The 12,427-nt window shown below is 45.7% G+C and overlaps 1 protein-coding gene across 2 annotated transcripts in view; it reads left to right on the top strand.

The window, feature by feature from the left end:
• The first annotated feature begins 320 nt into the window (after positions 1-320).
• The window catches only part of TCHP (trichoplein keratin filament binding), a 264,855-nt gene continuing 252,748 nt past the window's right edge, over positions 321-12,427 (top strand). For both annotated transcript variants that reach the window (XM_069619404.1, XM_069619405.1), the window contains exon 1: positions 321-456. The gene's annotated coding sequence lies outside the window, so the exon portion shown is untranslated. The remainder of the gene's footprint in view (positions 457-12,427) is intronic.

Below are 12,427 nucleotides of genomic sequence, written 5' to 3'. Positions count from 1 at the left end.
TATAGTAAGCAGACTGAAGGCTAGAACAACCGAGTTTAACTTTTTGACAGGTGGGCGGGGCGTGTGGGCGGAGCCGTGTGCAATGGGTGGAGTCTTTTGTGGCTGTGGGCAGGGCATACATCTCAGGAATTTTGATTTTCAAATGTAGGCAGGTATGAACGTAACTTGTAATACACTGCTAGTAGTCTACTCAAAGTTGTCGACGGCTCACACCTGGAACGTAACATTTCAGTCACATGATGAGAACGTTTTTCTAGGTCCGTTCTTCTAATAAGAACTAGTCCCTACCCTCTGTGCCCCCACCACACTTTTCAACGGTTACAGCGTAGTGCGTAAATCACATGATATAGACGTGTTGCTAGGGCCGTTGCTGTAATGGGAAGTAGACGCTATTGTAACGAGTCCCTGAAGGAAGAAAACAATATTAGCTGACTGGAGTATCTAGACGATTTCAGGGTAAGCATAATCGCAAGGAACGTGGGGGCAAGTGGGCTGCATCATTGCTGGGATACTACACAGTAACTCCAAGGAGTGTAGTGTGTCTCTTTTGGAAGAGCGCGGTTGGGAGCGTTTTAGGTGTGGAAATACGTTTGCCGTTACTCCTATTTGTACTGGAGAATACAAGCCAGTGATTGGAAAGTTTGACAGTGGCTTGGGACGAATTTAGTGCAGACATCACTCGGAGCGTGGGGTAAGTAGCGTGCAGTGCATCATGAAGGGGGTCACCATTCAGATGCAGGCGTGTAATACCATTTGGCTAAGTTAGCTACCTACTCTCAGCTCCCCAAATTCTAGACCTTTGCCGAAGTCCAAAGGGACCTGTTTGTTCACCTTCAGATCGTCCTTCAGCATGACAAAATGCAGATGATCAACATCGTGCCGTCCGTGGCCATCAAATTAATAACGGCCTCTAAGGAGCTTGCGTAACATTTATTTTGTTTATCGACAGCTCTTTTATGTATGTGAAAACTCGGGCAATGGGCACTGGGATGGGACCTTTCCAACTGAAAGACCCCCATGAGTTCCACTTACCTATCATATCTGTGTTTGCTTCCAAGACAACTAAAGTGACTAACCCAATAAAACTCCATTTATGATGTCTACTAGCTTGACATGCGAAAAAGGTTTGCTTTTGTGTGGATAGTAAACCTCATACATAGCAGTACGTTGGAGGTTTGTGAAAAGCAATCCCTTTACCCAAGTGACCTTATTTACACACTTTCTTTTAGTGTGTGCCATAGAATGCTCAAAGTGCTGTGGTGTAAAACAAGAGATGTGTTCAGCCTTGAATTATTTTGCTTTCTGGGACTTGGAAGTTTTCCTTTCAGGATGTGGAAAATATAGCTACAATGCTATTGTTTTGGTTTTACATGTTTCCATAGGGATTTACATATTGCCAGGTTGCTTTGCTGTGTGCTTTGCAGATTTTGCATGCAAATTCTATCAAACAGCGTTATTGTAGTCTTTGAAATACATAACTCAAATATTTTTGTCACACAGAACGCAGGTGTGGGATAAAGTTCCTAAATCGCAGAGTGGCTTAAATCCCAGCTTCCCTTCTTAACCCAAAGTGTGTGATCCTTTGCAAATAATGTAATCTCACTGATTTAACTGCAAATATTGTAGTCTTCAGAAGTGATTAATTTCAGACTTTCTGAAAAAAGACTTGCATACAGTGGGACTCATTGAATTAATTTTTTTAGTGGTGCCCTAGGCAGTTGCCTAGGATTGTTATGCTTCCACTCAGTGCTCCAGATAAGATTTTGAGGTGGGAGTATTTTACTTCCTATTTTTAAACTTTGAGAGTAAATGTGACTTTAAGAGAGTAAAAATGACTTTTCTCCTTTGCAAGAGAGTTAAATGTTGACATCCAGCCGACATGTGCAAAAACTGTATGGAAATCATTACAAGGTGGCAGCTTTCGGCATTGTGACAGAATACACCTTTCATTATTTCTCTAAGGTCTTCCCATTCTATCCCTCCTGTATATATTTTAATGTTGAAAACACAAAAACCTAGCCAATTACACGGTAAATAAAGCAAGCATGAATTGTATTGTGTGTTTTGAGGTTCATAGCAGAATCGTCTTTTGATGTTTAATGAAAGTCCTTATTTTCTGCAGCTATTACTATGTTATGATACAACAGCGCAGAGGCAAGGACTCCATGCAATTTCTATATCTAATCTCATGGTCAAATGGTTATTTATATAGTGCTTTTGGCAAAGCGTTGTACATATAACATATTTATCACAATTATCCCCAACTGAAGTCAGTACTCCTTTATTGACCTTGAAAGGATGAAAGGCTGAGTTGGCCTTGCTGGGAAACGAACACGCAACCTACAGATCGCAGCAACAAGTGCTCAACCGGCTCAGCTATCTTATTAGCCAACATCCCTCAGAGGTCCGTTAACTGAGTATCGACTGACTGAGGTATAATAATCACTGTGCCTAGATGTAGGATGAGCCATCTATGATGTACTAAACAAAGTTAAATACCTATCTGGATTATCATAGTTGAGTTTCAATTACAAATGTAACTTTCATTTGTTTGTTTTTGAACAGCGCTTGCACTTCGTGGAGAATCAGGTTTTGAATGTTTTAATTAGTCTTGAAGTTATGAGGGGCTAGGACACCTGTGATTGGTTTAATGACAATCACTCACCTTTGAACAAAGACTCTACTGTCACTGACCATTTATAGTAATGTACCCCATTGACTGCAAGGTTGAATGGATGTAAACTAGGCCGTGCATAGTCATCATTTTATACACTGTTTTTATAATTAGAGTGTAAATTAAATAAGTGTAAACATGATCTGCCTCTGCATGATTATGCACACAGCACAAACTCTGAAAAATACAACTTTGCAATAATGGTTCGATTTCACTGGAAAAAAGCATAATTTGTTAAAAAAATATCAATTCTCAGTTGCAACCTAGTTATCAATCTTATTAATTTTACAATCCTAAAATGCTAGGAAAATCCATATGCACAGTGCTTCTGTTTGCTCCATGAGCAGCACCACAGCAGAAGCTGAATGGAAATAGACCATTTCTTTTATAACAGTGTGCAGTTACTTTTTTTGAAAGGCTTCATAGAAATATTTTCTGTTTCAGAGGCTTTTATCCATTACTTGCAATTACATCCATTTAGATCAAAATCAAAAGAAGCCTTCTGGTTTCTGTCAAGTAACCTGACTTTTGCACTGCCCTCTGCTCTAAACTTGTGTGTAAATGTACATAGGAAAATAATAAAGCTGTCGTATTTACAAGATTTTAATGCGTAAAAAGGCCTAGTATGCACCTTATCTGGAGGCCTGCTTGCACTGGCCCTCACACAATGCCATATTACTTAAGTTTGCAAGCTGACTTTTAGTCTCAATAGCCAATTTAGTACACCAGAGAGTCTAGCATAGCAGACCTGCGGCAGCAGAAACTACATTAATTTTCTCCCCTGTACATTTTTTACATGTCTTTGGGTGGTGTACATTCCATTGTGCAGCGTGTTTCCTTTGGTGGTAGAGTTGTGTGTCGGGATAGGTTGAATGTTAGGATAGGAGGTGGAATGATTTAGAGGTGTTTATTGTTCACAAACCTTGCCTAATAACAACTGAGGGCAACCTTTTCACTTTGTAAACATCACAGTTGGTCACATTTATGTGTTTACTAGCAGTACCCACCTGGTGTTGCCCGGGTCTGTAGCTGACTTGCACGTGGCGTCTGCTATAGCCTTGTGTATGTTATTTTGTGTCCTAACTTTCTATTTAAAAAAAAAAAAAAGCAAAATCGTCAATCTCCCAAAATCGTCTATACTGATAGCACAGGGCCGACTCCACACCTGTGCAGGAAACGTGGGTGGGGCTGGTCAAATGTCACCATCGCCAGTACACCCCTGACTGGTATGATGGCCTTGTGTCCTAACTACCTATTTTGAAATAAGTCGCAAAATCAGCAATCTCCCGAAATCGCCCATACCGATAGCACATGGCGGGACCCTGCCCTTTGCAGGGCGAATGGGTTGGGTTGGTCAGATTTCACTATCGCCAGTACACCCCAGACACACAAACAGATACATTCTTTCTAAATATTTTATGCATTGTTATCCCTTATTATGTCATGTTAGCCTAAGTGATGCTATATCAGGTGACATAATGCCATGGCACCAATTCAGAGCCTATAGTTTCTAGTTGGATGCCCTGGACCTCCCTTCTGACTGCCCACTGACACCTCAAACACTCCAACGGTAGCACCACTCAGATTTGCCTGGGATTATGGTACAGTGCAGATGGTTCTGCGCCAAAAACTAGCATCTGACATAGCCAGCCATGCACCATATCACAACAAAACCGTACCATGATGTAGTACCATTAAAATATTTGCATTTTAACAAAATGTTAATAAATACCTATGTGGAAAAAAAAATATTTTGCATTTTGTCTTTAAATCCTATCATACTTTTGGCAATGTCACTGGTCCAATGTTATGTTATGTTATGTTATTTTGCATTTATATAGCGCCTTATATACCATTGGTATGGTCTGAAGGCGCTGGTAGGTTGAACGCCCTTGGGAACCGAAGTTCAGGTCAGTAGAGAGAGTAGGGGGGAGTCAAAAAGTGCGTGTGCGCACCATGTATGTGTGCAGCTAGTGCGAAAACAAGTGGTAGCTGCTTCTTAGCTGTAGGTGTGGTGGTTGAGAGATCAGGAGTATGTGTTCGTTCTGGTCGGCTTTATCCGGAACGAGTTTGGCTGCGTTAGGCCTGAGAAGAACGCCTGGCTGGGTGGTGAGAAACCAGCAATGTTTACTTAGAGTGATGTGGAGTAAGCGGGAGATGTAGATATGGGAACAGTTATACCGAATGGTGTCATAGTATCTCTGCGTTCTAGATGAGTGGTGGTGTAAGGGAGAGGGTAAGCGTGGGGTGTGGCGTGATGTATGTTTTCAAGAGTTTCCTTCATTCCAAGGCATGTTAAGTATCGTCCGTTGCACATAATCGTCCGTTCCTCATACTTGACCGCTCCACACATTCGTCTAGTCCGCACCCTACGTTTGGTTCGCACCCTCGTCCAGACCGCACCCTCGTCCAGGCCGCACACTTCGTCAGGTCTAGACATTTGTCCAGACTATATGCTCGTGTAGTTTATCCACTCGTCCAGTCTATATACTGGACGAGGTAGGACATTCGTTCAGTCCATAATCAGTCGTGCGCTCCCCACACTCATGCGCTGCCCAGACTCATGTGTTCCCCACGCTTATCCGCTCTTAAAATCATCCGCTCTCAAAGTCATCCGCTCACAAAGTCACCCGCTCTCCACTCTCGTCCGCTCTCCATTCTCAAACCGCTCTCCGCACACTCACCCGATCTCCACAGTCCTCCGCTCTCCACAGACCTCCGCTCATTTCGGTTCCTCATACTAAGCCGCTCTATCCACTCAACCGTTTTCCGCGCTCAACCGCGCTCATCTGCTCCCCACAACTTGTCCGCTCACACACACTCATGCGCTCTCCACACTCATGCACTCTCCGCTCCCCACGCTCATCCGCTCCCCCCGCTCCCCACGCTCATCCGCTCCCCACGCTCATCCGCTCTCCACGCTCACCCGCTCAGCCACAATCACCACATTCACCACACTCCCCCGCTCTCTACACTCACCCGATTTCCACACTCATCGGCATTACGCTCTCGCTCTCATCTGCACTACGCTCTCGCTCCCATCCGCTCCCCACACTCATCCGCTCCCTACACTCATCCGCTCCCTACACTCATCCGCTCCCTACACTCATCCGCTCCCTACACTCAACCGCTCCCACACTCAACCGCTCCCACACTCAACCGCTCCCACACTCAACCGCTCCCCACACTCAACCGCTCCCCACACTCAACCGCTCCTCACACTCGACCGCTTTCCACACTCGACCGCTTTCCACACTCAACCGCTTTCCACACTCAACCGCTTTCCACACTCAACCGCTTTCCACACTCAACCGCTTTCCACAACTCATCTGTTCTCCAGTCACATCCACATGCTTCCGTTTAGTGTAATTGTCTGTTCTGTACGCTTCATCCATTCTAACTGTTTCATTTATGTCATTCACTGTATTCCCTTCTCATTTATTATGTCGTTTTGATCGGTTCAGATTTCCTGAGTTTCTCAATGATTTATTCGTATTCTCTGTTTCATTGTTTTGATCTACTTTACTCGTTTAAGCCTGCTTGTCTTTCTAGTTTACATTCGAGTTTATTTAGCTGTCATTCTCGCTTCAGGTAGTTTGATGGGTCGGTATTATTGTGGTGATGCTGGATTGGTTTTATGGGAAGAGCCAGGTTTTCAGTAGTTTGCGGAAGGACGTTAAGTCTTCAGTTAAGCGGATGTGGGGTGGGAGTGAGTTCCACAGGGTTGGAGCCAGGGCAGAGAATGATGATCCGCCTAGCCTGACTGAGTTTGTCTTGGGAATTACTAGGAGGCCGGCTGAGCTTGATCTTAGGGTGCGAGTGGGATGATAAGGTATTAGTTTGTCTTGAAGATATTGCGGTCCAGTTTTATGCAGTGCTCGATGCGAGAGGCATAAGGTTTTGAAAGCTACCCTACGGGCTACAGGAAGCCAGTGCAGTGTTTTAAGGGCTGGGGATATGTGGTCTCTTGGACTGAGCGCAAGTAGTAATTTGGCCGCTGCGTTTTGTGCTCTTTGGAGTTTATTCAGTTGGTAGGTATGGATTCCGAGGTAAAGGGGGTTTCCGTAGTCCAGTCTGGATATAACTATTGCTTGGACAGCGGAGACTCTGTTGGGAAAAGAGAGGTATGGAAAGACGCGCCTTAGGTTTTTAAGGTGGTGGTGGCAGGACTTTGAGACATTGTTGACTTGGCGCGAGAGTGTTAGGTCGGAGTCTAGGGTGCAACCAAGATTTTTTACCGTTTTGGAGGGTGTAGGTGAGTTGCCCATGGCGGGTGGCCAGGGTAGCGGGTGCGGAAGAAGGTCGGAGTTGCCGCAAACCATGATTTCTGTTTTGGAGGGGTTTAACAAGAGGTGGCTTTGGGTCATCCAGCGCTCTATGTTTACGAGGCAGGATGCCAGGTCGGGTTGGGAGTTGGGTTTCGAGTTCTGGAATTTTAGAATAAGTTGAGTGTCGTCGGCGTAGTTGTAACATAGGATGTTGTGTGAACGAATTATTGGTGGGAGGGTGATCAGGTAGAGATTGAATAGGAGGGCGGATAGACATGCTCCTTGAGGGACTCCCGTGTTGACTGGTCGGGATTGGGAGGTAAAGCTGGAGAGTGTCGTTATTTGGTGCCTGTCTTTGAGGAATGAAGCTATCCATTTAAGAGCGGTTCCACGAATTCCTAGTGAGTGGAGGCGGTCTAGGAGTATCGAGTGATTGATCGTGTCAAAGGCAGCGGATAGGTCAAGAAGGATTAGAGCGGCACATCCCGCGGAGTCTGCTGTCATTTTAAGGTCGTCCCAGATCGAGGTTAAGGTGGTTTCAGTTCCGTGGCGTGTTCTGAATCCCGATTGGGCGGGGTCAAGGAGATTGTTGGCTTCAACAAAGGCGTTTAGTTGGGAGTAGGCGGTTCGGTCAATGAGTTTGGCGAGGAATCTGGTGTTTGAGATTGGGCGGTAATTTTTGGGCTCGAGAGGGTTTTTTAATTAGAGGTTTGACGTGAACCATTTTGAATGCTTCGGGAAAGATACCGGAGGAAAGGGAGGCATTTATGATAGATCTTGCGTGTTCTCCTGCGCAGGTGGAGGCAAAGATTTCTTTAAGGGTTGTGGCTGGGCAGTGGTCCAGAGGGGATCCAGATGGTTTGCGGGCAGATAGGAGTTTGAGAAATTGTTCTGTTGATATTGGACTAAAAGATTCGAATGTTGGTTGAGTTGAGGTTGTAGTTGACGGGCTGGCCGGTACGGGTGGAGGATTGTCAATTGGTTGTAAGAGAGCCAGTTTGGTGTTTAGAGTTTTTGTCCTTTCAATAGCTGTGGTGTAAAAGTGGAGGGAGAGTGAGTCGCACAGTGATTGTGACGGGGTCGCGACGGTTGTATTACAAGTTGGATTGGTGAATTCGGAGATGATTTTGTGGAGTTCTTTGCTTGGGTTTTTGCAGTTTAGGATTCGGGCGTTGTAGTGGGCTTTTTTAGCTTTCCGGATTTCAGCCTTGTACCGGTACAAGTGACGGGCCAAGGTGGTCCTGCTTTCGTGGGTTTTCTCATTTTGCCAATTGCGTTCTAGGTATTTGTAGTGTCGTTTACTGGTCTTCAGTTCAGGAGTGAACCAACTGGGGAACGGGCCACGGCGGGTTGATGGTTTGCATGTAGGGGTGAGTTGCATCAGAGATGCGTTGAGCCATGAGTCAAAGGCTTCAGGTGTTAGTTGGTTTTTAGGGTTGCAGGTGGGTGGTGGGGACTGGAGGAGTGCCTCGGCTAGGTCAGGGGTGATTATTAGTTTTTTCCAGCATTTGCGTAGGATCGGAGGTTCAGATGCGGATACGGGAAGGGGGCCGGGTGCGGTGATGGCAAACGAGAGAATGAAGTGATCGGACCAGATGATAGGAGTTGGGGGCTTTAACTGAATCTGGGTGTCTGAGCTAAAGATGGCATCGAGAGTGTGTCCTTTAAAATGAGTCGGTCCATTTATGTGGGGTTGGAGATTAATTGCATCTAGACCGTCGATTAGGGCGTGTGTCATAGGATTGGTGGGGATGTCGAGCCATATGTTAAAGTCTCCGAGAAGGGTGAGGTTTGGATGGTTTATTTGGAGGGTGGCGATAGAGTCGCAGAGGTTGTTTGCGAAATGTCTATCGTAGCCAGGGGGCCTGTAGATTATTAGGAAGGTGAGTGAGAGCGACGGGGAGAGCGATAGTTTAACGAGGAGAGATTCGCAGGATGGAATGGAGGGTTGGTTGTCCATGATTGAGGCGCGGAAGAGAGATTTAAAGACAAATGCTACCCCCCCTCCTCTGGACGGACGGTTCAGTGGGATGAGGCGGTAGTTGGGCGGAAAGGCTTCATTTGCGATTGGGCTGAAGTCATCAGAGAACCAGGTTTCAGTGATGAAAACTAGGTCAGGTTTGACAGAGGTGAGGAGGTCAAAGATGCAAAGTCTGTTTTTTGCTACAGAGCGGGCGTTAAATAGGATACAGTTCACATCGGCAGGGAAGGTTGGTTTTGGTGCTGGAGCGGGAAGGGGCGGAGGGGCAGAGAGTAGCGGGAGAGGGGTAGGGATGGTGGTGCTAGGGAAGAGTGGGCGAGCCGAGAATTTTGCAGGCTTCGTGCGGGGTTGGGTGGATGTGTGTGATGGGATGATCGGGATTGGGGTGGGGGATTTGAGGATGGGGGGAGGGCGGTTGGGAGTTTCGGTTGTGGTGAAATCGAGGGCGAGGGGTTTCAGGAAGGGCGAGGATACGGGGGAGAGGAGGGATTGTGGGAGAGATGTGGTGGGGCGAGACAAGGGGGGCGAGGAGAGCAGAGAGGTAGAGGGGGACCAGGAACGCTTCAATGTCACTGGCCCAATGTTCTTTAAATGTGTGCTCCAAGCATTGGGGTCTTGAAATATCAACTTGAGATGCCCTGCGTCCTTAGAAGCGTTGCATGCTTGTGAAGGTACAGAGTTTACCCCCTTGCTCCGTTATAAGAAAAAGGAACACCTTCTTCACATGTTTATCAGCGCCACTATAGTAAAAAAAAAGGGATTCTGGAACAATTATTGTCGATAAGTCTTGGTGTTTAATATAAAAGGTGTTCCTTTTAATTTGACACTAGTTTTCACACACATGCCTAGGGGAGATTGGGGAAGGGGCCCCACACAACTATATTTTCCCCTCCTCTATCAGTGTTGTCCACGAAATCCCCATCCTCCATCTCCCGATGTTTTTGTCTAGTTGCGCCCTTGGCACCACGTGGTTGTAAATCTGATGAGAGGAGATTTTCACTGATGGAGAGTGTTCTATGGTAAATACTTACTTCTGTGCTAGTGGGTAAGGGGGTGCTGTTCGTTTTCTGAATATGGGTGCTGAAGTCTAGGCATGCATTTTTTGACCTCGGGCACAGGTGCCATCTGGAGTTACTTTTATTCTTCCTGATATGGCTGCCATATTTTTTATCTTGCTAACCAAATACTTTAAAGATATTTGAAAGGTTGTGGAAAGGGGTGTTGGACTGAGGGCTAAGTTATGCAGTCATTTATATTAAATAACACCAAACATTTTCCAGCCAGGTATATTGGCAAATAAAATTATATAAGTTTAGGAAATTTGCATATTCTTTCATATTCCTCCATGTTCGCGTGTGCTCATAATGATTCATTCTCAGTCCCATTAAGAATAACTTGTTTTGTTTTTTCACCTTCCCAGCATTTGGGCAACCACCAGCATATAGTAAATGTGGAGGCATCAGGGTAAGTAAACATGGTTAAAAAATCCTGTTGACCCCAATCACCACATGCTAACTGAAGCAGCATGGTCCGAGACTACGAGATCTAATTCCCCTCTCGTAGGCACCTTCACCATCGATGGTTGCCCCCCGCTTGTTTAGGCTGTTTATTTTTCAAAATTGAGTATGTTTTACAAATAACTATATCCATTGTAGAGAGTCAGGTACAGTCTCTAGGGACAGGCACCCCTCACCCCCAGGGACAGGGTGTTCTTCCCGAGGGCCAGAATAGCTCATCATCGTGTGTTGTCCGTCGCGACTACCCCAAGTTGTTTGAATCACTCACTTTGACTTCAACCACAATATACCTTTTTTCTCCCAAAGAACCGTCCTCTTGTGTACGGTTAGGGAAGGCAATAGCACTTCTGGCTTTTTTAAGTAAACCCTGTTGTTTTCTCTGGAAAAATCCAAAGCCAGCCCTAAAATCACTTCAGAGGATCCCAGTTCCTGCCCCCTTCATGTGCTAGCATGCTTATGTGCAGTCTGACCTTTTCTCGTGCTGTTCCTCCTCGACAAGATGCTTGCAAGGTTTTTTCTATCTTTCCCAGAGAGTCCACATCAAGGTCAGAAACTAAAAGGGTGCATCTCAAAGAGAGCCTCTGTCCAGCAGCCCACATCAGTAGGAGAGAAATATCAGACCAGCAGCCCCCCCAAGGGTCATCTCACAGAGCGCAAAACGACTGATAGAGAGGAATGAACCCACAAAGCTAGCACACGGCGTACAGCTGTGCAGTGCATCTGGGTGAAAGAGGTGGGCAGACACAGCCACCAACTGCTGCCCTAGACCACCCAGGACACCAGGAACAAAAACCCCTCACCCTCTTTTTATTTATTTGTATATGGCACCGGAGCCCACGGGCATCGGGGTACCAGAACAAAAACACAAAGGTACAACATCTAGGGCGGAACAAGCAGGCAAAGAAAAAGATTAAGAAGGCCTCAGTGGAAAAGCAGTGTTTTTAGCTGTCGACGGAAAGTGTAATGTTTCCTCAATAATGTGAGGTCTAATGGAAGAGCATTCCAAATATTAGCAGCAGTGATAGCAAAGGAACTTCCTAGGCTGTTCACAAGTTGGAAATGTGAGTTTTGCACCAATGCTAATGTGTATAAACGCAGCTTTCTTGAACGCTCAAAAGGAGACACTAGGTTTTTAATGTACTGTGGTAGCAAACCATGTATTGATTTATGGATCAAAGTTGACGCCTTAATTGTAGACAAGCAGTAATCTGGAGCCAGTATAGATCTTGCCGACTACGGTTAATGTGCTCTCCCCTTGACTTCTTTTTGTTGATACAAAATGACACTGTACGTATCACTTGTAGATCATTTAGATTGTTCTTCGAAGCACCGATCAAGAGGGCATTTCCATAATCCAGTCTAGACAGGATGGTTGCCTGTGCAACCGATGCACTATTGTATTCAGAGAGGCAAGGTCGAAGATTCTTCAGTAATCTCAGACAGAATGAGCAGTTTTTCTCAATTTTCAGATTTAAGCAGGGGGATCTAGATGGAAGCCCAGGGTTTTTACCTTTTTGGAAACTTGAATGCTACAGTCGTGGATGTAGAAAAGCTGATATCTGGGATCAAGTTTAGACCCGGTGCAAACAGTGCCAAATGTCATCAGCTCGGTCTTATTCATGGTGGAGTCAAAATCCTAGTCCCCTGTAACTCGAGCGCATGTAACGATTGAAGCGCAAGGGATACATGCAGGCACCTTGTGGAACACTGCAGCTAATAGGAACTGGGGGCCAGGTGGACCCCCCCCCCAGCAGACTCTTGAGGTCCGGTGTGATAAAAAGGACTGCACCCAAGTGATGGTATCTGAGCTGCATAGTCCTATATCTCTGAGTAAGGCGGAGATGATCATGGTCTAAGAGATTGAATGCTGCTAATGGGTCTAATAACGCAAGCATTCCAGATTTCCCCTTTTCTATGATGTTCAGCATGTGAGTTTGGAGGTGCAGGAGAGCAGTCTCAGTACTGTAATGAGGACAAAATACAGATT

The sequence above is a fragment of the Ambystoma mexicanum genome, chromosome 10, assembly GCF_040938575.1.
Source record: "Ambystoma mexicanum isolate Mex_15411 chromosome 10, UKY_AmexF1_1, whole genome shotgun sequence".
In the NCBI taxonomy this organism is placed as follows: Eukaryota; Metazoa; Chordata; class Amphibia; order Caudata; family Ambystomatidae; genus Ambystoma; species Ambystoma mexicanum.
The sequence above is the reverse complement of the archived record's forward strand: the minus strand, read 5'-3'. Positions and strand labels throughout refer to the sequence as shown.